Raw genomic sequence first — 26,006 nt, forward strand, 5'->3', positions numbered from 1 at the left:
ATGGAGCACGAGGATGACGACTCATCGGACTGGAGCCCGGTGAGTTAGCGCAGATACACAACGCGAAGACTCAAGGGCGAACTGTGATCGGAGCGGGTGAGTAGGCCTCCCTTTTTCGTGCTCGTTAGGCCGCTTAATCAAATGTCTATAGACGACTAGCGCTGCAGCCGCACATTCGGCATTTAGGTACATACCTACCGCCAATACAGTTAGACTTTCCATTTGGGATCAGCAGCACTTAAAAAATTTGCTGGCACGGCGCGAGCTCACACTAACGCTAGAAACTTCAGGTGAGGCGCGTATGATTCCTGTTGAAATAGTGGATGCAACCCAATCTGCTGAAGTCACTGGCAAGGGGGTCGTGAAAATTCGATCGGAGCACACCGAAGAATACATCGCCAATCACATTCGCTGCGAATCTGCTAATATGCTGGGATTTGGTATCATGGGGAAGACAGAGAAGCTTCTGGTCACGTTTAATACGCCACATCCACCTAGCAGACTCCTTGGACTACGAAATTGTCCCAGTGTACGGGCACCGACCTAGGACCCGTACATGCTTCTGGTGTTACGGGCTAGGTCACATGGCCAAGTTTCGCCCCTCGCCGGCAGTATGTTGTCACTGTGGCGAACGCATAAGGAAGATCGCCATTGTGAAGACGCCATTCTGCGTTGCCTGCCAGGCAGCCAGGCATATTTCTGTGGCCCCCAATTGCCCCACTAGAGCGTAAGCCGCAAGCTCGTGTGCTCCGAAGAAATCTCCTGCTACTAAAGCATAACGTAGAGAGCAGGAACCACCATTAGTAAATGTACGGGCACTCCTGTCAAGACATGGCCGTAGGCAATGACCTCCAACAGAACCAAAAATGACAGTAAGATTGACGATAGGATCCAACGTTTCGAGCAAGTCCGAGCAGTCTCGGCAGACGCCTTCAGCAAGTTCCAATAACAAATGGAAAATTTGACACAAGAGGCCTGTATCCAAGATGTGATCTTGGATACAGGCCTCCCAAGGACAACGCGAGCAAAGAGCAGTGAACCCACCACAGGTAGGAAAAACTGCAAAGCCACCTGCACCATCACCCCGTGAGAAATCTCTAATTCCACTAGAGCACTCTTTGCAATCTAAAGCTACGACGCTGCCAAAGACCGAAACGCAGGGTGCGCCACAGAACTCTCCTGCTTCTCTCCGACGAAAATCTCCCGTTATAGCGGACCAGAAAACGGACACCATCATGCAACTTCTCGAGAAATTGAACTCGCATATGGAGGAAATTAAGCGAGCTGTCGAACAGGAGCATGTTATCATGCAACAAAAAGAGGTCCACGAGCGGGAGCTCGCCCAGCATAAGGCTACTTTAGACGAATGCAGGAGGAATTTGGGGCGCCCTCGCAACCGCATCAGGGATTAATAATGAAAACTCCCAGCAATATATGTATTCAGTGGAACTGCAGGAGCATCTCTCAATGTCCAAGCGATGAGGTATCAAATTGAACAATATAAACCCCTCATCATTCTGATTAAAAGCGCTAGTGGTCCAGTTTCAGTGCATAACTGTCAGACTTTCAGGCAACCAACAATCGCTGACGTTTCTAGAAGGGGCACAGACCTTGTTCCATTGCAGGAAGGGCAGGCAGCAGTTCTAGTTCACAAGTCATGCATTGGAATACTCATGGATGCAACGCAAGCGAGCAATCACTACCGGTAGATTGTGGCAGTGAAGCTGGCTTTGCCCGGCAAAGGTAAACAGCAATCCTTGGCGGTGGCCTTGGTCTACTGCAGACCACGTAGCGGCATCACATCGCTGAACGAATGCACATGGATACCGAAGCTCTTGCACGAAGCCAACCTCACTCAGATCAACATAGGGGGCGACTTCAACGCCAAACATGGTATCTGGGGATATGCCACCGCTGATTCAAGAGGACGCCTCCTGGCTGATGAATTACAGCCATTACCGCTTCATATTTCCAGCATCACAGGTGTCCATCACTGAACAGTGCTTCATGTGGAGCAAGTCGAAACTACACCCGATTTAATCACTGCCTCCCCGGAAGTAGTAAAACGCTGGGAAACTCATCCTACCATATCGGGCAGTGATCACTTCACCATTGGTTTTGCCATCAATAAGAAATTTTGCAAACAACACAAACTTATTCGCACGATCAACTCGTCCCACTTCCGAGAGGGCAACGGAAGCAAATTTGAAGCCATTGAATAATTCGCCCAGCTTATGCACGACAACCTCATATCTGCCACCGAAGAAACACTTGGAGAAGAAGACGACAGAGTAATCGACTCCTGGATGGTTGCTCTCTGGAACAAAGCTAACAAGCTAACACAGAAGCATAAGGCCAATGGCAGAAGGTATCATACTCTCCGTCGCACCAGAGGCATCTTCTAGCTTATGAGGCAGAACGGCAAAGACCTAAATCGAGCGCATTGGATCTCCGCCTGCGAACGACTAGGCAAGATCAAAGGCATGAAAATGCTCTGGGGGATCCTTCGCAATATGCTTGACAAAGATAGAGGACAATCTCCACTCGAAACCCTTTCACTTCGACACGGTTCCGACAATCACGAAGAAGAAATCATAAAAGCATTATTCCCTCACGCAAGCAAAACACCGCCCGCGCCCTTCGAAACCCCAAAACTAGATTTCACGAATCCTGAACTGGATGCCCCGTTCACACTGGGATAACTTCATGCTGCCATTAAACAAGGTAGACGCTCCGGGTCATGATGGTATCACCTGGAAAATGGAATGGAGAAGCTGAAATGGCTCTCCTAGAAGTCATAAAGTAATAAATGTTCCGCATTACATGCGCCTGCCAATAATCAATGCGATACGAAAACCGCCGAAAAACTCTACAAAAATATCGAATCTCCGGGGCATATCGCGCACACCAACCATATGTAAATTCAATGAGTTGATGAAACTTACAAGGATAACCCACTACATCGAATATCACAACCAATGCTTACATCCGTCTCAGGCAGGGTTTAGGTACAACATGAGAACCCACAATAACGTCCGATTGCTTCATCATCATCATAATCATCATCGTCATCATCATCAGCTTGACTACGCCAGCTGCAGGGCGAAGGCCTCTCATACTTCTTCAATCACCCCGGTCATGTGCTAATTGTGGCCATGTTGTCCCTGCAAACTTCTCATTCTGATCCGTCCACCGAACTTTCTGCCGCCCCCAGCTCCCCAGCTACGCTTCCCTCCTATTGCAATCCAGTCCGTAACCCTTAATGACCATCAGTTACCTTCCCTTCTCATAACATGCCCTCCCCATGCCCATTTAGTTTTCTTGATTTCAACTAAGATCTGATTAAACCGCGTTTGTTCCCTCACCCAATCTGCTCTCTTCTTACCCCCCCCCCACTTAACGTTACACCCATCATCCACCTTTCCATAGCTTGTTGCGTTGTCTTCAATTTAAGTAGAACCCTTTTCATAAGCCGCCAGGTTTCTGCCCCGTAGGTGACCACTGGTAAGAAAAAGCTGTTACACAGTTTTCTCTTGAGGGATAATGGCAACCTGCTGTTTATGATGTGAGAATGCCTGCCAAACACACCCCATCCCATTCTTGTTCTTCTGATTATTTCAATCTCCTGATCCGGATCCGCGGTCACTACCTGCCATAAGTAGGCGTATTCCCTTACCACTTCCAGTGCCTCGCTACCTCTGGTAAACTGCTGTTCTCTTTCGACACTGTTAAACATTACTTTAGTGTTCTGCAGATGAATTTTTAACCCGCCCTTCTGCTTTGCCTGTCCAGATCAGTGAGCATGCATTGCAATTGGTCCCCTGAGTTACTAAGCAAGGCAATATCATCAGCGAATCGCAAGTTACAAAGGTATTCTCCATCAATTTCTATTCCCAACTCTTCCCAATCCAGGTCTCTGAATACCTCCTGTAAACTTGCTGTGACTAGCATTGGAGAGATTGTATCTCCCTGCCAGACGCCCTTCTTTATTGGGGTTTTGTTGCTTTATTTATGGAGGGCTACGGTGGCTGTGGAGCCGCTATAGATATATTTCAGTATTTTTACATACGGCTCGTCTGCATCATGATTCCATAATGCCTGCATGACTGCTGAGGTTTCGACTGAATCACATGGTTTCTCGTAATCGATGAAAGATACATATAGGGTTGGTTATATTCCGCACATTTCTCTATCACCTGATTGATAGTGTGAATATGATCTATTGTTGAGTAGTCTTTACGAAATCCTACTTGGTCCTTTGGTTACGTGAAGTCTAAGGTGTTCCTGAATCTATTTGCGATTGCCTGCGTGAATACGTTTACGCAACGGACAGTAAGCTGATCGGTCCATAATTTTTCAAGTCGTTGGCGTCCCCTTTCTTATGGATTAAGATTATGTTGGCCTTCTTCCAAGATTCCGGTACGCTCGAGGTCATGAGGCATTGAGTGTACAGGGTGGCCATTTTTTCTAGAACAATCTCCCCACCATCTTTCAAGATAGCTGCTGATACCTCATCCTACCGTGCTGCCTTCCCCCTTTCCATAGCTCCCAAGGTGTTCTTTACTTCTTCTGGCGTTACTTGTGGGATGTCAAATTCCTCTAGAGTATTGCCTCTTTCATTATCCTCGTGGTTGCCGCTCGTACTGTATACATCTCTATACAACTCCAAAGCCACTTGAACTAGCTCATCCATTATTGTAATGATATTGCCGCCTTTGTCTCTTAACGCATACATCTTATTCTTGCCTGTATACGGTTTCTGCTTCACTGCTTTTAGGCTTCCTCCGTTCCTGAGAACATGCTCAATTCTTTCCATATTACACTTTCCTATGTCTTGTATCTTACGCTTGTTGATTAACTTGGAAAGCTCTACCAGTTCTATTCTAGCTGTAATGTTAGAGGCTTTCATACATTGGCGTTTCTTAATCAGATGTTTTGTCTCCTGCGATAGCTTACCGGTATCCTGTCTAACGAAGTTACCACTGACTTCTATTGCACACTGCTTAATGATGCCCATAACATTGTTGTTCATTGCTTCAACACTAAGGTCCTCTTCCTGAGTTAAAGCCCAATACCTGTTCTGTAGCTTGATACGGAATTCCTCTATTTCCCCTCTTACCGCTAACTCATTGATCGACTTCTTATGTAGCAGTTTCTTCCATTTCCTCCTCAAGTCTAGGCTAATTCGAGTTCTTACAATCCTATGGTAACTGCAGCGCACTTTGCCGATCACGTCCCCATCCTGTATGATGCCAGGGTTAGCGCCAGAGTACGGTCTATTTCATTTCTAGTCTCGCCACTCAGGCTCCTTCACATCTACTTTCATTTATCCCGCTTGCGGAAGAAGATATTCATTATCCCCAAATTATTCCGTTCTGCAAACTCTACTAATAACTGTCCCCTGCTATGCCTATTACCTATGCCATATTCCCCCACTGACTTGTCTCCAGCCTGCTTCTTGCCTACCTTGGCATTGAAGTCGCCCATCAGTATAGTGTATTTTCCTTTGACATTACCCATCGCCAATTCCACGTCTTCATAGAAGCTTTCGTCTTCCTCGTCATCATGACTGGATGTAGGCGCGTAGACCTGTACGACCTTGAATTTGTACCTCTTGTTAAGGTTCACAAGAAGAACTGCCACCCTCTCGTTAATGCTATATAATTCTTGTATGTTACCAGTTATATCCTTATTAATCAGGAATCCGACTCCTAGTTCTGGTTTCTACGCTAAGCCCTGGTAGCACAAGATGTGCCCGCTTTTTATAACTGTATATGCTTCATTTGTGCTCCTAACGTCACTGAGTCCTATTAAATCCCATTTAATGGCCGCCAGTTCCTCCAATTACACTGCTCTACTCGCCTCACTAGATAACGGTCTAGCGTTAAACGTTGCCAGGTTCAGATTCCAGTGGCGGTCTGTCCGTATCCAGAGACTCTTAACACCCTGAGTGGACCGCCAGAATACAACCTGGCTGCCGACATGTGGAAAGCATTTGACAATGTCAAGCAAGATCACGTTGTCTGTAATCTAGCACGTCTATATCACAGCCAACGAACACTAGACTGGTTCGCACGATTTCTTGAAGCGAGACCCATTCGATTTCGCAGCAACAGCAATGCCGTTCCAGTGACTTATCATCTCGACCGAGGAGTCCCTGTTTTTAGACCGCTGTTTTTTAATGTGGCCATGCTCACTGTGGCCCTCGAACGAAAGACGAGCACTGGCGCCCGCTATACCATATATGCGGGCGACACAATCATTTGGACAGAAGCACAAGACTATGGCTGGAACATTGAGCCACACCCTTCCTTCCTAACATCCTTCCTAAACTAGGACTCACCTTAGCACCTGACAAAACGCATCTCCTATGTGTGAATGGCAGACGAAGCGTGCTCCTGCCAAAGCAGCCAATAATGTTGACATTGGGTCAGCAGGAACTCAGGTCCACGCACGGTCACGTTAAAATTCCTGGGATTCCCATCCACAGTTGCAATACGGGACAGTTTTGAACCACTAATCTTATAAGCAATGGCCCAGGCTTTTTCACACTATAAAGCGCGTTTCCAACAAATTTGCCGGTGCACGGCAGACAGCTCGCACCATCGATCGTAATTGGTAAAAGAACTACACAAGCACAGTTGTGACACCATCAAAAGCAGCCGAAAAGACCATTCAAGTTCTCTACCGACAAATCCTCCGGAATATTATAGGTCTACAGATCCAGAATATACGCAAACTGCAAGACGTAACGCTCTGCCACCCATCGACGACATCATCAAACATGCTCAGACATCACTCAATAATCGACTGCATCTCACCATACAGGGCCTGGACACCCTGATGTCGGACACGCGACGCGTCTGCATAGAACCGCGGAACACTGCAGGCGCAGACAACACCCTTGGCTTTACGACCCTTCACTTCTCCAAGATGTCTACGCCACTCGCAACAGGGGCCACTACGGCTAGACAGCAACTCTCTCACCGACACAGTCAGTACAACGCCAACGCAATCTATACTGACGCCGCACTCAATGGCAACCGCATGGCTCTGGCCTAGTACAAACCCTGGTGAGGCTTTCACGTCCTGGTGAGGCCAGGCGCTACATGTGTACACTAAACTACGCGACCACTTTTACAGGCAGAACTTTCGGCCGCCTGGATCGCCTTGAAAGGCAACACAGCGCCATGCACCATCTACACAGACTCATTCGAAGCATTAAAACATATTGAGGACCGTAGTGTGCAAGACGTCACTGTTCTACGCATCCGTCAGATTCTACAGCCCAAGCTTAATAATGCTATTGACGTTAGGGTCGCCTGGACGTCGGGACACGTGGGGCCCCAGGAGGGAGGTAAGGAGGTGGCGCATGGTCTTGCCGCGTCACAATCTGGAGTTCTACCTGATCGTCTCCAGCCTCTCTTATGATGGTCTCCCGATCTTGGTGACCACCCCTATGCGGATTTATAGCCGAACTCTCACTTCAAAATGGCACGAATACGCCACTTCCTCAAGTGCACTAACAGGGAGGGACTCAACGATCTCACTCCTCCTCACATGTTTAATGACCTCGCCCTCGGCCGATCCCAGGAAATATTCATAAGCAGTTGCCAACACAGCCACTATCACTGATACAGTTCACAAAGGGCAGACTTTGGCTGACCGAAAGCAGGACATTCACGTCTCTGCCCCCCGAATATGCACCTCCTGCCACTGCGTATGCGAAGCCAACTTGCAGCATTTCATTTTACACTATCTCACATTGAATAACTATCGAAACGACAGCAATATTTTTCTACCTTGGCATATTGAAGCTTTACAGAACGACATTCTCGAAAACCCCGATCACCTAGTAAAGTTAGCCCACTTCGGTGTTGCTAGCCTTTGTGACTCGCGCGTTTTAGTGGGTGTCTACCTCTCCTTCGTGTGTCTCCCCCACCAGCGGCCTTCGGTCCTCCCTTTTCTTAATAAAAAAGAATTCGTTCACTAATTAACTTTAAACTATTGTGTTAGCTTCGAAAAAAAGTGGTTCAGGGCCCCTTTGATGGTATAATTAGGGTTTAGATGAAACTTTCATATGATTAAAATGTGCATTGGGTGGAGGAACAAGCTCAATAAGTTTGAAGTAGCTGCAAGGTGAGAGCGGTGTTAAGTGCTGTATTTGCGAACATTTCCCACTTTTCTTTATGATCCAGGTATATTACTTCGTGCGTCAGTTCAACAACGGGCCCTGTCTTTTCCTTGGGGCACCGGTATCGTAGATGGGGGCGAAATACAATATTGCCTTTATACATTGCATTGGGTGCACGCTAAAGAACTCAGAGACGTAAAAATTATTCTGGAGTCTCCCACTACGGCGTGCCTCATAATGAGTTCATTGTTTTGGCATGTAAAAATGCAGAATTAATTTACTAACCAATATCTTACCTCACTTTAGAGAAAAGGCCGGAACCTCGCCCATGCATAAGCTAAGCTTGGTTTACAATGATATAATATCCTTTTCGATACGGTAAAACAGCGTTACAGCATGTTTAGCGTCTTGTGGCTCACATTCAGTAGGCAAAATTGTGTGGATACATTACAATCTGAAAACTCTTTACAACCCTAGGTGCGCGCCTCTGTCCAACAAAAATAATCGTTAGCTGTGTTGTGTGCCTTTTTTTTAGCCCTGTGCGGCCCGTATTTTCACGGAAGGAAACGCAAGACAGACAGACGAAGTTAGGAACAAAGATACGCCCTGGAACGGTCTAAACGGTTCTTGGAATGTAGCGGCTTGGCTACAATCAGGTAACCGTGCGTGCTTTGCTCTACTGTTCAAATCGGTAAGTTATGTAATGCACTTTACGGGCCCTGTTGCCTTCCCACAAAATTACTTCATTTCGCTTGTTCCTTCATTATGGTTATGTTTTAAGCATTGAATTCTTTTAGTGCCCGTTGTCAGCGACATTTAAGTGAACTTGAGCCAGAAGCAACAGCCCTTATCCGGGCACTCAAGCGAGAGCATCCGAGCAACCAGTCAAAGCTTAAGAAAATGCGGTCACTGCCCTCCCCCCACACCAATCCTCTGTACAGGACCGCAATACATACACTAGTTAGTGTCCAAACGCCGTAGCAAAAAATACTGTCTCCGATTTCTCCCTAATGTTTGTTCATAATATCACTCAAGCTGTACCTTCTAGTACGTAGAAGTTTGATTTGTCATTTCCAATAGCGGCGTTCAATAAGGAGATACAGGGCGCCATACACTTCATCGTCATCTTTTGGTGCTGAGACAGGGTTGCCTGTGCTCTTTTGAACGCCAGCGGTCCGTGAGTTCCGTGGCGCAGGGTTTGCCTCACCTCGAGAGATTGCGTCACGCGGCGTGACGCCTCCTTCAGGCGCTTTTTTTTTCTTCTGGCTGGGCAGTGCGCTCTGTGTCCCTGGCATATTTCGCTGCCCGTCATGCCACCTTCAGCCGGTTTTCTTCTAGCTGAGCAGCGTCTGTCCATAAGGACCAGTGCATAGTACGGCGTGGTGTGGTGTGCTGTGGTGTGGTGGGGGGAGCCGTTGCGAACATGAACTGCACTAATTTTATGTTTGTGGCTAGTATCATCTCCAAGCAGCCTGCTTTGCCGGTTGCCACTTCATGCTCACATCTACTGTCGATTACGGGAGAGCAAGCACTTTCTTTCGTGTTGTCTCTGCACATCTAAGATACTTGACCACATAGAGAAATTACAAATTCCAAGGCAGGTTAGCTTGACAGGAACTTTAACACGGCCTCTCAAGCTGAGTGTAATGTACTCGAATCATGAATATGGAACCTTCTTTTCTTAAGTTAAGCATTGACGAATCTATGATCACGGGATGCGATGGTTCAGGGTGTGGCAAAATTGCTCATTAGAACAAACATCAGCATAAAATGGCATTTGTGAATACACTGCAAGGCACTTTTCTGTCTTACGTTTAATTGAACTGACGTCCTGCGCGTGCCCTACTGTAAGAGAAGTCTTGAAGTATTCTTCTGGCGTCGCCTCCATTGTAGGTGCTTGGTCCCTACCTTCTCCCTCTGTGAGTTGAATCTGCACGGTGTAATAATAGCTGCAACAAAAAAAGGAAATTCAGCAATTCAGTCTTTACACGTACACGATGACTCAAAGTGCAAGTGCGACGCTCAGGCTGAAACAAGAAATTCGGCAGGTGTGCGGATAAACTTACACACAACTTCGTGCTGAGCATCAGAACATCTATGCAACTACGTCACTATAGCGCGTAGCACTGTTTCAACGCTGAGGTCGTCGACACTAAACATCAAAGCTAACGGCGTTTTGGATTTCCCGAGTAGCTCTTGGAGATCTGCTTTTTTAAAATGTGCAGCTGAATTAAAGCCCATGGGTGATTTGCATTCCAGCTCCACACTCTTAATTGAGTAGCCTTTACTACAGGTACGCAAAATAAATTAAATTATGGGGTTTTACGTGCCGAAACCACTAGCTGATTATCAGGCACGTCGTAGTGCGGGAGTCCGGAAATTCGGACCACCTGGAGTTCATTAACATGCACGTAAATCTAAGTGCACGGGTACTTTCGCATTTTGACGCCACCAAAATGGGGCCGCGAGGCCGGCATTTCTGGCGGCGATTTGGTGCTTAGCAGCGAAACACCATGGCCACAAAGCAATCACGGCGGCTTTACAGGTGCGCATTTTCAAATTTATTTATTTATTTATTTATTTATTTATTTATACCGCATCGCATTATAGGGCTATAGCAGGAGTGGCAACATTATACATTACTATACATTACACATTAAAAACACACATAAACACAGAAATATGAACGATCAAAAAGAAGCGCTTTACATGTTAGCGAAGTGCCTATCACCGGTAGCTATGAAATCTTTTAGTTACATTCAACGAATGTTACCGGTAGAGTATTAAAAAGCTCTATTGCACGTGGAAAAAAAAACTTAACTTGAATGTGTTAGTACGGGCATAAATAGGTCTTACGTTCAAGGGGTGGGAGCTACGGGTACAACTTGCGTTAGTAAATGCGATATAGTTACAATCAAAAAGACCAGAAGTAGAGATAATAATTGCATATAATAGTACGCGTTTAAGGCTAGATGCACTCGGTGCATCTAGCCTTCAACCGCCCGTTGTCTCTGTGCATATGAATGCACAGAGACAACGGACGAGCGGGGGGAGGCCGAGCAACAACAGCAGCAACCGTCTTCTGCATCTTCGTCTTCTGCTGGCACTCGTATTTCTCATTAGAATCGCTCTCCGGCGAAAAAGGAGCCATCCTGGCGACCTATGGAAACGGCAGCACTGGTGGGTCGTAGTGTGGCTTCAGTCGGTCTAGATGAACAGTGTCGTATCCGCGTCGTTGGTCCGTAGATGGCTGAATAGACTCAATGACGTAGTTGAGCTGGGACGTCTGTTTTAGAACCCGGTAAGGACCGTTATACTTTGAGCTGAACTTTGTTGAAAGGCCAGGACTAGAGGAAGGAACGCGGAGCCATACCAGCGTTCCAGGTAACTATGATGCAAAAGTCAAGCTTGCGTCACGACTATGTTTCTGGTTGGCCTGGTGTTGCGCGGTAAGTCAGCGAGCGATCTGACGGCATTCTTCGGCATAAGTGGTGGCTTTGGATAAAGTCGTAGATTCGGAAGCGTCGGGGCGATACAAAAGAATTGTGTCTATAAACGAGGAACGTTCCCGACCATAAAGAAGATACAAGGGAGAGAATCCCGTGGTAGACAGAGTGGTGCTATTGTAAGCATACGTAACAAAGGGGAGGAAGCGGTCCCAGTTAGTGTGGTCAGCGGAGACGTACACGGTGAACATGTCGCCGAGTAAGATTAAAGCATTCAGTCATGTTTCCGGATGATAGGCACTTGTAGTTCTAAGGACAATGTTGCATTCGCGAAGGATGGCTTCCACAGCTTTGTATAGGTGTAAGAATGATAGGTGGTAACGTTAAGGGATAAGAAAAGAGCAGATTGGGTGAGGGAACAAACGCGAGTTAATGATATCTTAGTTGAAATCAAGAAAAAGAAATGGGCATGGGCAGGACACGTAATGAGGAGGGAAGATAACCGATGGTCATTAAGAGTTACGGAATTGATTCCAAGGGAAGGAAAACGTAGCAGAAAGCAGCAGAAAGTTAGGTGGGCGGATGAGATTAAGAAGTTTGCAGGGACAACATGGCCACAATTTGTACATGACCGGGGTAGTTGGAGAAGTATGGGAGAGGCCTTTGCCCTGCAGTGGGCATAACCAGGCTGATGATGATGATGAAAGAACACGGTCACTCACTAGCTCCCGAGGCGCACCGTGTCGAAGAACAAGGTTGCGAAGGATGAACAAGCCGACTTCACGTGCTGTGGCCACCGAGAGCGCTGAAGTCTCGGCGTAGCGCGTGAGGTGGTCCACGGATGACCCAGTGGTTGCCATATGTGTGTGCGGTAGAGGGCCGTACAAATCAATGTCAATACGGTTGAAAGGCCGGGAAGGACAAGGCAATGGTTGGAGCGGCCCTGTTATCTTGTGAGGTGGGTTCTTGCGGCGTTGGCACTTGGAGCACGAGTGGACGTACTGCCGAAAGAAGCGATACATTCTTCGCCAGTAGTATCGAACCCGTAGGCGTGCATACGTCTTTAGCACACCGGCATGGGCACATTGCGTATCGGCATGAAAAGAGCCACATATGTCGGAACGTAAATGACAAGGAATCACTAGCAACCATTTACGGCCATCAGGTGCGTAGTTCCGGCGGTACAGGAGCCCTTTGCGGATGGTAAAATTGGCAAGCAGTGCGACAAAGCGAGCGGTCAGTGGTACGAGGTAATGGTTCAGATAAATATTCTAGAAGAAAGGCTATGCAAGGATCCCTGTGTTGCTCTGCTGGCATGTCGGCGAATGTAAGAGACGAAGAATCGTAGCTGGAGACAGACGGAGTACCATGCTCATGGGGCAGTGGTGAGCGTGAAAGAGCGTCGGCATCCGAATGCTTACGCCCTGACCGGTAGACAACACGATGTCACATTCCTGTAGACGAAGCGCCCAACGAGCTAGGCGGCCGGATGGGTCTTTTAATGACGGCAACCAGCACAGGGCGTGGTGATCCGTCACGACGTCAAATGTACGGCTATAAACGTAAGAACGAAATTTCGTGATTGCCCAAACGATTGCAAGAGATTCTTTTTCGGTGATCGAATACTTGGTTACCGCTTTGGTGAGAGTGCGGCTGGCGTAAGAGACGACGTACTCTCCGAAGCCAGGCCTACGCTGGGCAAGAGTAGCGCTGAGGCCTACTCCACTAGCGTGCGAGTGGACTTCGGTAGGAGCATCCGGGTCAAAGAAGCGTTGGATAGGTGGGGATATCAAAAGATGGCGGAATGTGGCGAACGCGTCTTCACAAGCGGTAGACCATGCCAAGATGCCTTGGCTGTTGGCAAGCAGCTGCGTTAAGGGCCCAATTATGGACGCGAAATTACGCCCGAATCGGTAAAAGTACGAACGCAGGCCTATAAAGCTACGGAGTTCTTTCGGCGTAGACGGCCTGGGGAAGTCGGCGACGGCGCGAAGGTTTGCAGGGTCGGGAAAGGCAACATCCTTGCTAGCAACATGACCTAAGATGGTAAGCTGGCGGGCGGCAAAGTGGCACTTTTTCAAATTAAGCTGCAGTCAGGCGTGTGAAAGGCAGGTCAGGACGCTTGCGAGGCGGGTCAGACTGGAGCCAAAGTCCTTCGAAAAGACGACAACGCCGTCCAGGTAGCAAAGACACGTGTGCCATTTGAGGCCTCTAAGTATGTTGTCCGTGAGACATTCGAAGGTGGCAGGCGCATTACAAAGGCCGAACGGCATCTTGTTCAACTCATATAGACCGTCTAGGGTTACAAACGCAGTACTGGGACGGTCAGCTTCCTTCATAGGGACGTTCCAGTACACAGGTCGAAGGTCTAAAGAGGAAAAGAACTCTGTTCTTGCAAGCAATTGAGAGGGTCGTCAATTCTGGGCAGCGGATAGAAATCCTTTCGCGTAATCTTGTTAGGGCGCCTATATTCAACGCAACATCTGATGCTACCGCCCTTTTTCTTCACCAGCGCAACTGGGAAGGCCGAAGGGCTGAGTGAGGGCTGAATAACGCCACGATAAAGCATGTCGTTGATTGTTCATCAATGACGCGGTGTTCAGCGTGAGAAACTCCATATGGAGGCTGGCGTAGTGGTGCATGAGTGCCAGTGTCAATGTGGTGAACGGTGGCAGATGTGCGACCCAAGGAAGATTGCTTACGATCGAATGACATCGGAAAGCGGTCGAGCACTCCCAAGAGTTGGGTACGCTGGGCAGCCGGGAGTTCGGAGTCAATTGAAGGAAGTAAGGCCTGTAAGGACAAGTCAGCGCTGGTCACATGAATAGGGCTCCTGACGAGAGGACAACATATTAGTAAAGTCGACGGAACCAACATTGTCCAGCCGACCTATAAGTTCGCCACGGAATAAGGTGGCTGTGGAAGAAAACCGACTCGTGCCATAAATGGCGCTGCAAGACTGCGAGAACGCAAAAGGAAGGAGGAAGTTTTTTCGATATGTGAAGGCTTCGGAGGGTGCAAACAGGGCAGTGGAAGAGGGAGCATAGCCGCAAAAAAGTGCTACAATAACAGAAGACAAAGAAGGTATCTCAGTGCCCGCAGCGACGACCACTCGAGAAGGTGGCTTGTCAGATGAAGCGTCACACATCGACAACTCAAGTTCGGCATGCACACAGTCAACAACGGCATGGTTTGTAGCAAAATACTCCCGACCCAAAATAACGTCCGGCGTACATGGTGAAAAAACCGACGAATTCGACTACGTACAAAATGTCCTGAATTACAAGGCGAGCTGTGCATGCAACTGAAGGTTGAATGTGGTACGCGGTTGCGGTACAGCACTAGCAACCAACCTTAACAAGAACTTTGATATGGAAATAAAGGAATCGTCACCACTCTGCTCAAGGCTGGGAAAACAATCGATGCGACATTCAAAACTTCAAAACCGAGAATCTCTGGCCACGGCCATTTCTAGTTACTATCCAATATAAAAAAAAATTCCGGTCGGCCTATCGTTTTCAGCAGTGAAACAGTGACTGACAAAAAATATCCAGCTTTATTGACGTCCTCATTACTGACATTCCATCTTCATTCCTCTCGAACATCAAGAACACAAACCACTTCCTTCGGGATGTATCCTATTGAAAACAAGACGTTGTGAAGACGTCTTGGACCAGGCAAAATGAACTAAGTCGTCTACAACTGTATAGGACGTCTAAAGGGCGTCTGTTTACGCACGTCTGGAAGACGTTCTGCAAAAGACGGCTAGGAAACGTCTTGCTTAGATGTCTTCTGCTTGCGTCTTGCTAAGACGTCTTTAACACGTAGTCAGAAAACGGCTTGAGAACGTTTTGCGTTAACGTATGGAGGATATCTCTGCTAATCTGAGTTTGGATATGTCTAAAATAAGACGTTTCGGTGCTTTTCTCGGCTTACACGGTCGTTACACATCTATCATCCCAAAATGACTATATCAAGCTCATAGCGTCTATACATACGTCACAGAAAAAAGCACTCATCGAGCGTAAAATTAATAGCGCTGAACTCGATTAATAACGCGTGCGTGCATAGATAAATATCAATCAAAACTTTAGTGAATACGCAAATTGGTTCAGAATAAATACAAAGGCCTGCGTAAATACATGTGAAACAAACACACACACCAGCTGAAATAACGGGCTGTACACTGCTTGACGCATAGTTATCGCAGTGTTGCAATGTTTCTTTAAAGAGAGATACCTGTAATTGGCTGGTTTTATTGTTTGTGCTTTTTGGTAACAACGTCAATTATCGTCAATATCGATGCTACACGACTATTTATCGACACTACAGCTCTTGCTGCACGAAGCGCAAGAATAGACACGAAACCGGATATATATTCCAGCATTTATTTTTACTGTCGCCCAAAGTGGCGACTGCACGAGCGTGGCGCCAACTCATAGCGACGAGAGATGCGCGCTTTCTCTCGCGACAATAGACGGACTTTGCCTTTGCGCATCGCTTTTCAGTGGCAACGGGCAATACAGAGGTTGATCAGTGTGTAAAAGTCGATCGTTCGAACACGTAGTCCAATCGATTTGCATGCCACCAAACAACAATGTACAATAACTATTTATTGGTTTGCGTAGCAAAAGTATTCAAGCAAATGTGATGCTACTTCTGGGATATTGAGCACGGTGTATTTATTCGCGAACATAAACATACATGCCATCATAGCCCGAATGGAGAGACTAGAAATGAAATAGACTTCATACTCTGCGCTAATCCTGACATCATACAATATGTGGACGTGCTCGGCAAGGTGGGCTGCATTGACCATCGGATGCTAAGATCTCGAATTAGCCTAGACTTGAGGAGGAAACGGATGAAATTGGTACATAGGCCGATCAATGAGTTAGCAGTAAGAGGGAAAATAGAGGAATTCCGGATCCAGCTACAGAACAGGTATTCCGCTTTAACTCAGGAAGAGGACAGTGTTGAAGCAATGAACGACAATCTTGTGGACAGCATTAAGGAGTGTGCAATACAAGTCGGTGGTAACTCCGTTAGACAGGATACCAGTAAGCTATCGCAGGAGACGAAAGATCTGATCAAGAAACGCCAATGTATGAAAGCATCTAACCCTACAGCTAGAATAGAACTGGCAGATCTTTCCAAGTTAATCAACAAGCGTAAGACAGCTGACATAAGGAAGTATAATATGGATAGACTTGAACATGCTCTCATGAAGGAGGAAGCCTAAAATCAGTTAAGAAACTAGGAATAGGCAAGAATCACATGTATGCGTTAAGAGACAAAGCCGGCAATGTCATTTCTAACATGGATGAGATAGTTCAAGTGACTGAGGAGTTCTATAGAGATTTATACAGCACCAGTAGCACCCACGACGATAATGTGAGTGAGAATAGTCTAGAGGAATTTCAGATCCCACAAGTAACACCGGAAGAAGTAAAGAACGCCTTGGGAGCTATGCAAAGGGGGTAGGCAGCTGGGGAGGATCAGGTAACAGCAGATTTGTTGAAGTGTGGTGGGCAGATTGTTCTAGAAAAACTGGCCACCCTGTATACACAATGCCTCATGACCTGGAGCGTAGCGGAATCTTGGAGGAACGCTAAGATAATCCTAATCCATAAGAATGAATGAATGAATATTTGATGTTTAATGGCACAAGGGCCAGATGTGGCCAAAGAGCGCCATGCTAATTATTAATGAGTTCGCAGTGCCTGATGGGTTTATGGTCTTAATGCGCCGTGGCTGTAAAGGGGCCTAAAAGAGTTGATGCAAATTCCATAAAATGTACGAGTAATAAAATTATGGGAATGACAATTGGCGTGTACTATGAACATTAAAATGGATTGAGAAAGGATGATGCAATATATAAAATATGTGATTGTCTAGATGTATAATATTGTCTAGAGGACTACTGCTTCACCGGGGCCCTTGAAACGCAAGGGCCTAGAGGCATGTGCTATACAGCGAATCTATCCTAGCGATATCCTCTGGAAAGAGGATGCGCTAAGAAATGAATGGGCTTGTAACATGTAGTACATCATCTTTCAAGAAAGCGAGGACTGCTTTGGTACCAAAAAGCGGTTCTACACCAAGAAACATGGCCGGATGCAGAGGGACGTGATGGCTGTGTGCAAAAGGAAAATGTTTTCTCCTGTCTTTTTCGGCTTCCCGGCACTCCAGGAAGACATGGAGGACGGTCAGCCGGTCGCCAGATCTACCACAGGTTGGAGGCTCGTTACCGGTCAAAAGAAAGTTATGAGTGCCAAATGTGTGTCCTATTCTCAGTCTAGTGAATAGGACGTCTGTTCTTCGTGTTTTCGGTATTGGCTGCTATAAACCTAACTTAGGCTTAATTACGTGAAGCTTATTGCTCGTTTCTGCGTCCCACAAGCGTTGCCGGTGGCTTCGCAGTTTGTTTGAGGAAAGGCTTCATCTCTGTGGCAGGGACTGCAGCAGAACGAGTACCCTGCGATGCCATTGATTTGGCCATCTCGTCAGCAAGCACATTTCCCTCCATTCCTTTATGGCCAGGAACCCAGCATATTACAACATGTCTGTGTTATGAGTAGATGTTACATAAGTGTGTGTAGAGTTCATTGAAGACAGGATTTGTATGCATTTGTAAAGAAATGAGTGCGTTTACAAGACTTAACGAGTCTGTGAATATTATTGATCTGTCAAGTTTCAGTGTCTTTATATGTTTTACTGCAGACAGTACTGCATAGCTTTCTGCAGTGGAGATACTTGTTAGGGGGTTCAACACGTCAGATTCAGAAAGAGAGTGACCAACAGCAGCGTTGGATACACCAGCATGAGATTTGGACGCGTCTGTGTAAAATTCGTAGCAGGAGTACTTCGATTGAAGCTCTCGAAAATGCATAGCAATTTCAAGCTCAGGAGCGTGCTTCGAGACCTCTACAAAGGATGTGTCACATTCAATCATCTGCCACTCCCAGGGCGGTAATAGATTAGCAGGAGCCATTAGGCGATGTTCGAGTATTGGGACATCCATTTCTTCACTAAGTTCTCTTACACGCAGCGACAAAGGAAGTCTGATGGAGGGTTTGTTACGGAAGAGTGTTTCACACGTTAAGTCGTTCACTGTCGTGAAACACGGATGTTCCTTATTAGAGCGCACTTTAAGAAAGTAGGTGAAGCTGATGTATGTTCTCTGAATATGTAGTGACCACTCGTCTGACTCTGCATATAGACTTTCGACAGGGCTTGTTCTAAATGCGCCAGTGGCGAGGCGGATACCCAGATGATGAACGGGGTCTAATATTTTTAGCGCCCTCGGTGCAGCAGAGTGATATACTATGGCACCATAATCTAACCGTGATCTAACTAGGCTCCTGGAAAGATTCAACAGGCACCTCCTGTCGCTAGCCCATGTAGTGTGGGATAGAACTTTAAGTAAGTTTATGCTCACTGGAATGTAATATTCTCGCGTCACGGTCAGAGAGTTGGCCGTCAGGATTAAAGCAAAAATCTTACAGCGTGCCCGCAAATTTGTTCTAATCAGGACTCTCAATGTACGTGCAGTAACCCCAGAAGTCATATTCCTTGCGTAGAACATCTTCTCTCACGCCATTTATTTCCCTTGGCCGTTAACGCTGCCAAGGCCTTATTTGGGGGACATGTCAAATACAGCCTAGGAAAAGTGTTCGACAGCGCATTCAATGGAAATACTTATAAGTTCTGGAACCAAATATGTGCTGAACCCCGCGGAATGCAATTGACCCTACATTTCGGGCATTTATTGTTTCGGAGACAAATCAAGCATGGCAAGTCTATTGGCACAATAATCATACTTCGTTGAAACAAGGTATTAAAACGTGGATATCTAGGTAGATCTCAAGGGGGATTTCACTTTCTTACATCCACTAATAGTTGTGTCCGGTTTCGTTACAAAGAAGTTTCACTGTAACATGTACCTGTTAATATCATGTCTTGCCTCCTAATTACAGGCACTGTAAATCGGAGCTCAAGCAACATTAGGAACAAACTACATTGTCTGTGGCTGTATCAGCCTGTGGAACTGTTTAAGTCAGCTCCCTGAATCGTGAATTGACCAATGTGTGATTAAAGGCAGTTACAAATCTCTCTAAGGTGCATTAGAAGCGTTTTGCTTATGTAGTGGTGTTATCGATTTGATTTATTATAAATTCTTCAGAACCTTTGGCCACTTTAGCGCTACATTTGTGTGATTATACATTCTTTATGTTAACCGTGGCTTTAGCCTTGCCAATATTTCTGTGGTGCTATGGTCACTTGTAAGAAATGGGCCATAGTCATTGGTGCTGTCCGTACAGCCAAATATTTTTCAATATTGCGAGGATTAGGAACATTCCCATTGATATGTCCATTTAGCAAGTATCAGGAGACACTCAATTCGTTTATAGTTGATGCTATAGTGGAGGGTGTATTGTGTTCCTAAATTCACCTGTTTGTCAAACATCCATGTAAGAAAAACTTCCATGATAGTGTTGCTGGAGTCCTTGATATTATTCCATCCGCAAATCTCGAACAATGTTCCTCGAACAACGTTGGCAAGGTATGGAAAATTATCTTGGGTGTTCCCAGACCATCGAATATATGCAGTGTATGCCGTTTCGAGTCAGAACACTGAAGCTCAGCATCATTTCGCTAGACAGTTGATCTGGGATGAGACCGATACTGGATCCTGATGTTATGACTGAATTTTAGCTTCAAGAGACTAGCTAAAATGTCAACTTTGCGCTGGCGCTTCTCCAAAGAATAGTGTTCCCAATTTAAATCTACAGGCTTGGTAGGTCGTGCTGTCATTTTTGCAACTACTCCCAAACCATTGAACAAGTGGTGCTTTCCGATACAGTTTTAAGGTGCTGATGTTTGCAATGAATGTTAAACATTCCTGTCTAGAAGTGTCGCCCCTTTGTAAAGTACTTTGAATAGTTTGTACGTACGTTACCTTGGAGCTTTAAATGACCTGTCACACAACAAATCACTTTACCAAATTATAGGGTCACGTTGCACAAATATAGACGTAACTACCTCAACCGAAATTACCTGAACCATCCGAGACTACTTTTGGTTAACCGCCCTCCCTTTTTATACAACCATTTCTCTCTCTCTCTGTTAGAACCACCTCGCCATTCACTGTTGCCAAGTGCCTCACGCACACATTCAGTAATTAATGGTCCCGAATTGACAAAAACGCTCAGGGGCGACCGGTTTTTTTCCACCTAAACGTGTTTTTTAATATTCTTTTACAAGTGCCTGTGAACATCTGTTTATAAGATTTTCAGAAAAATTTACGATGGGGTTTTGTCAATTTCGATTTTTAAATAGCGTTCATTTTCGTCAAAACTTCATATTTGAGGCGAATAGTGAAAATGGTCATTTGTGATACAGCAACAGTATTCAGCAGAATCGTTCAACAGATCCAGGTCTCACCGTCCACCAAATTTCAAAAGGCTACATGGATTGGTTTAGTCGATAAAAATAGTAAATATAGGAACTTTTGAAAATTGTAGCAAATTAAGCAGTTATTCTAGAACACCCGTTTCGCACGGAAGCCTCAAACAGTGCTAGCTGACTCTTCTTTACGTCTACGTTTTACAGACGAAAATATATTCTTTGTAGCTGTAATATATTGTATTTCACATTGTTATGAATTTGCGGGAATGACTTGTGCATGAAATGGGCGCCTTCACACTGAAGAATTTGGCTATGTTTTTCCTCCTAATATATTCATTTAGCAAAGGAGCCACATTCACTTTTGTGCTACCTAGTGATATGCGCATAAAATACAAAATAATCAGTTGAATGTAACATATGAATTTTTTTACCCTTCTCGATCTCTTGTGAAATCACCCTGATGTAAGTCGGTTTAAAATACACGCACAGAAACGTAGGTGCATACTCTTCTGAAAAAAGAAAAAAAAGGCGCGACTCTTGTCTTAAGTCTTATGATCAATCGAAACGAACAATCGTAAACAGTGTAAACACAGATTTCTAGGAATAATTCCAGACTCTAAGCTTACCTTCATTCCCCACTCTAAATATCTGAAGGCAAAATGTCTGAAGACGAAGAACCTCTTGAATCTTTTGTCGCAGACAACTTGGGGTAGTGATTGCTGATACCTTTCCCACTTATGCAAGGACCTTTTCCGCGCACGCCTTGATTAGAGCACTATAATCTATAATAATTTAGGCATCTACTGTGCTATCGGTGCCTTCAGGACAACTCCTATAGAAAGCATCAAGGGAGAATCCCACGAGTGGTGACGCTGTCTACAGAGGTCATATTGTAGTTTGACACATTATCTGAAAGTAGATTTAAATGCTGAACATCCTTGCTAGAAAACTGGAAACGATGTGTGCTGTAGCATACTCTTTAATAATCTACGCACAGCGTGGGAGCGCCTCGGACTGCGTCTGAGGAAGCTCAGCGATGAAATGCAAGTCCCACTTATAGAACACCATCCATTGCTTCCAGCAACACTGCTACCACCGTGGCAGTCATAGCTGGGAGAATGTGAGAAATCAGTTATCAATGTCACAAAGCACACTCCAGGGGCACACATTCGAATGCGCTTCCTTGAGCTTCAAGCCAAGTACTCATGTCCAGAACTTTGCACCGACGCATTAAAGTCGCTTGGCGAGACCATTGGGTGAGACCATTGTCACCGTATTTCAGGTTTATCAGAGTGGATTAGGTGAAAGCGGGGAAAGTTCTGTTTTGGATGGCCAGAAAACATACTTCGGTGTGCCCTCGTTTCTGAGGGCGATCATGAAGTGCGGGGAAGGAAGTTGGCATGAATACACATAATAAATTCGGCAGCGGCGCCAGCGACCCACCACGGAGCCCAACGAATGGACGCTGCCGGACCTTGAAAGGGCAAGTCCTGCATACGCGGGTTGTACGACATTACTGTAACCAAATATGGTGTACCCAAGGTGGTCTAACAACACAAGTTTAACTTGCTGCCGAGAAAAGTGGAAGTAAAGGAAATAAGGAGAGTACAGGAAAGATTGAAAGTGAGGGAGAAAGACAAAGACTCGAGAGAAGAGTAGGAAAAGGCAACCACAGATTTTCCCGGATGCGTCAGTCCGGCGCTGCCGTATAGCTGAAGCAGAGGCCAAAGTGGTGTGTTGCCTCCGCCAGGGAGCCCTAACGGTCCGATGACCCAGCATCGGCTCAACCCCCAGGACCCCTCTTTTCCCGGAAACGGCTAAGCTGCGCAAGGTTAAACACAGGAGGTTCCAACCCTCGTGGGCTCGGGTACATAGTGTCACAGCACACTAAACGCCTGTTGACGTAGATGCGCCTGCGACGAAGAGTCTGACCATGTCTACACATCATAACAAAGGCGAACATGAATGATACGCTCGCATGACACCCAATGTTTCGCTCTCTCTTACGAGGCTTCCCACATTTTTCTTCAAGCTCCCTGCAACGTGCCGCGGAGGCGCAAAGACTGGAAACAGGTTGAGAAGAAAAACGGGAAGCACATGGCAGAATGGGGGTTGGAAGTATGGGTTCGTGCATCTGGCCCGAGCGACGCGGGTGCTTGCGTTGTCGGCGCTACGAAGGCTCTGGATTGAGGCTACAGTGGCACATACTCTCAGCAATGTGAAAGGAAAGACCGTATCTGTGTTCAGAGCCAGTAATTCTTTTGTGTGCTTAATATTCCGTAATGATGATAGTAGATGAGATAAAAAAAAACTTTTATAAACGTATAGAAGATGGCACGAACATGCCATATTGGTGGCCTTAGGCTACGGCGCGAATATCGCAACCGAAAATCGTTACCATAGGGGTGTAGAAAATACGGGAGCCGACCCTTCCATCTACAGACGCGCTATATGCGCAGCATAATGAATACGCGTGTTTCGCAGAAGCTAACGAAAATCGAGGCTCAGAAAATCCTAAGTTGAGAAGCAAATACTGCAGAACTCATCTCCACGATGACTGTCAATGGTAATACGATTAGCATTCAAGATATGTAGCGAAGCACCCTGTTTCTGAATTCATCTTTAACGTATTCAGTGGTCATTCTGGGAATTCCGTTGGTTCGGCTATATGGGACATGATTCCATGACCGTAATTCTTTAACAGGAGAGCTACGTAAAAAATGTGTCAGTGATGTTCCAGCTTACTTGTACGTTTGCAAGGATTGCTGTCTCAAGACAAACGAAGCGTTCCATTTGATATTTGCGAATGTTGTACTTAAAGCTGGAACATGCCACTGTGCAGTGAAGTGACATTGAGCTATCAGCGCAATAGCCCATCGTTGTGCTGCTTGTAACGTGGTGGACATGTGGACCATATATAGCCGCGAAGTAAGGAGTCCATCATTCTGTCGAAGTTTGCCGCGGCTATACAAAGGCCGAACGGCATAACCTTGAATTGCTAGAGGCCGTCAGGTGTTACGAAGGCAGTGTTCTCACGGTCCATGTCATCTGCCGAGATTTGCCAATAACCGGATCGGAGCTCTATCGATGAGAAGCACTTGGCTCAGTGCAAGCAGTGGAAGGCGTCCTTAATACTCGGCAAGGGGTACACATTCTTGCGTGTAATTTTGTTGAGGTGTCTAATCTACACAAAAGCGCCAACTGCCGTTCTTCTTGACAACGACAACAGGGGACGCCCACGGACTGCAAGATGGATCAATAACGCCTTTAGTCAACATCTTATCGACTTCTCGTTGTATCACTTGTCGTTCAGCACGTGTAAAACGGTACGGCCCTCGGCGTGTCGGAGTGGCGTCTCCGGTGTAAATACAATAGGTGACCACCGAGGTGCGGGCTAAAGTGCGGCCATCGAGGTAAAAAATGTCGAGGTAAGTTTCCAAGAGACGGCGGAGGACAGCAGATTGTGCCGGAAGATCAGTCGCAATGATCTTGCTAAGTTCGCCTGTGAGAGTCAGTGAATCGGAGGTTTAGCGTCATTTAGCGGCAAGAGCCGATAACTCGCTATCGTTCACAGGCTAGATGTCGCCCGAAGAAATGCCTCTGGGATGAATGTGATTCGAGCAGTTAAGTTTGAGGAGAGAGAGCGAAGTCTCGTTCGCTGTAACAGAGCAAGTTATGGGGAGTGACCAAATTTCTTTCAACAAGTATGCCAGCGGTGGGACGTCGTACATAGACGCCGTCAGGAACAGATGCGAAGGACAGTAGAGTGACGTAAGCAGTGGCTTGAGGCGACAGGCCGATGTCTTCGGGAGAGCATAGCCGTGGTTGTGTGACTCGTGACTATAGCAGCCGTGCGGTAGCTGAAGCTCAACGACACTAGACGCGCAATAAAAGCGGGACGAATGGGCGATAAAAAGTCCAAGCCGAGTATGACGTCGCCAGGGCATTGTTCCGAAACGGCAAACAAAACAGCCATTAGGCGCTGCGCGATGCCATTCCGAGCGATGCACATACCAAGCACGTAACAATTTTATGAGGGACACAATCTTCCGCGTGCGGGATCACTGACTGTAATTTGTGTGATAGTTTGTGAAGAGCGACGAAGGTCTTAAAACTGAGCTCCCGATTCTGACGAGTGGGCGTAGGAACGCTGCTTTTTGCCTTGAGCTGTGTAGGATATTATGGAGGATATCCGACGTTTCACTGCCAATACCAGCCTAGAAACAACCCGCCTATAAAATTTCCTTATCTGCTAAGGGTAACGCGTCTATGGCGCCTCATTTTCCATGGCATGAAGTAACGACGGCGGTAGCAGTAGGTAAATCTGACAGTTCAGCCTTCATGTAAAGTAAGTTCGCTTCACGAAGCAAGTACAGCAATTGTAACTTACAATTGTAACTTGAATTGTAATTGAAGCAATAATTGTAACTTACATTGTCGTGCCGCGGGCATATGCTTCCTTAACCTTTAGAGTATTCCCTTGCAGTAATATTTTTTTATTACAGATGCACTTTGCCTTGTGGTTGTACTCATCGACTAATTCGAAGGACCTTTGTAGGACATAAACATCTTGCTCCGTGTTGTAGAACTGAAAACGAAGAACGTACACAGTCCTCGTCATATCGAACACATGTACAGGAAACGAAATCCTCAATTAAAAAAGTTGACCATGCTTTGTAAATATAAAGCTCAAACTCCTTGCTGTGCCAAATAGTACCCAGATAAGGAAGGAATATGTAGGTGATAACGACCGATAGGGGCCCCTAATATCGGCGTTCGTCCAAGTGATGCCTACTGTTAAAGTCTGCCCGCCTCCACATCAGTCGTACAGTTAGTTACGACGGTTCGAGATTGTGAAAGAGCATTCGCAACGCCCCCACCGCCCACTTGGAACGAACGAAGCTCGCTATAGAAGTGACACACCTCGACCGAATGTACTAGCGCAGTAAGTGCGGCTTCAATGAGGGCGGCTACATAAAAGCTGTTAGATTTCGCTTAAAGTTGTTTCCAGCCAA

At 46.3% G+C, this 26,006-nt stretch overlaps 1 long non-coding RNA gene across 1 annotated transcript in view; it reads right to left on the reverse strand.

Annotated features, from left to right (window-relative positions):
- LOC140215962 (uncharacterized) overlaps positions 1-25,563 on the reverse strand; it is a 70,955-nt gene extending 45,392 nt beyond the window's left edge. Inside the window, exons 1-2 of the long non-coding RNA XR_011892576.1 lie at positions 25,425-25,563; positions 9,947-10,083 (exon numbers count right to left, since the gene is read on the reverse strand). This is a non-coding gene — a long non-coding RNA (uncharacterized lncRNA). The remainder of the gene's footprint in view (positions 1-9,946; positions 10,084-25,424) is intronic.
- Between the last annotated feature and the right edge of the window lie 443 nt (positions 25,564-26,006).

Source organism: Dermacentor andersoni, chromosome 2 (assembly GCF_023375885.2).
Source record: "Dermacentor andersoni chromosome 2, qqDerAnde1_hic_scaffold, whole genome shotgun sequence".
Taxonomy (NCBI): domain Eukaryota; kingdom Metazoa; phylum Arthropoda; class Arachnida; order Ixodida; family Ixodidae; genus Dermacentor; species Dermacentor andersoni.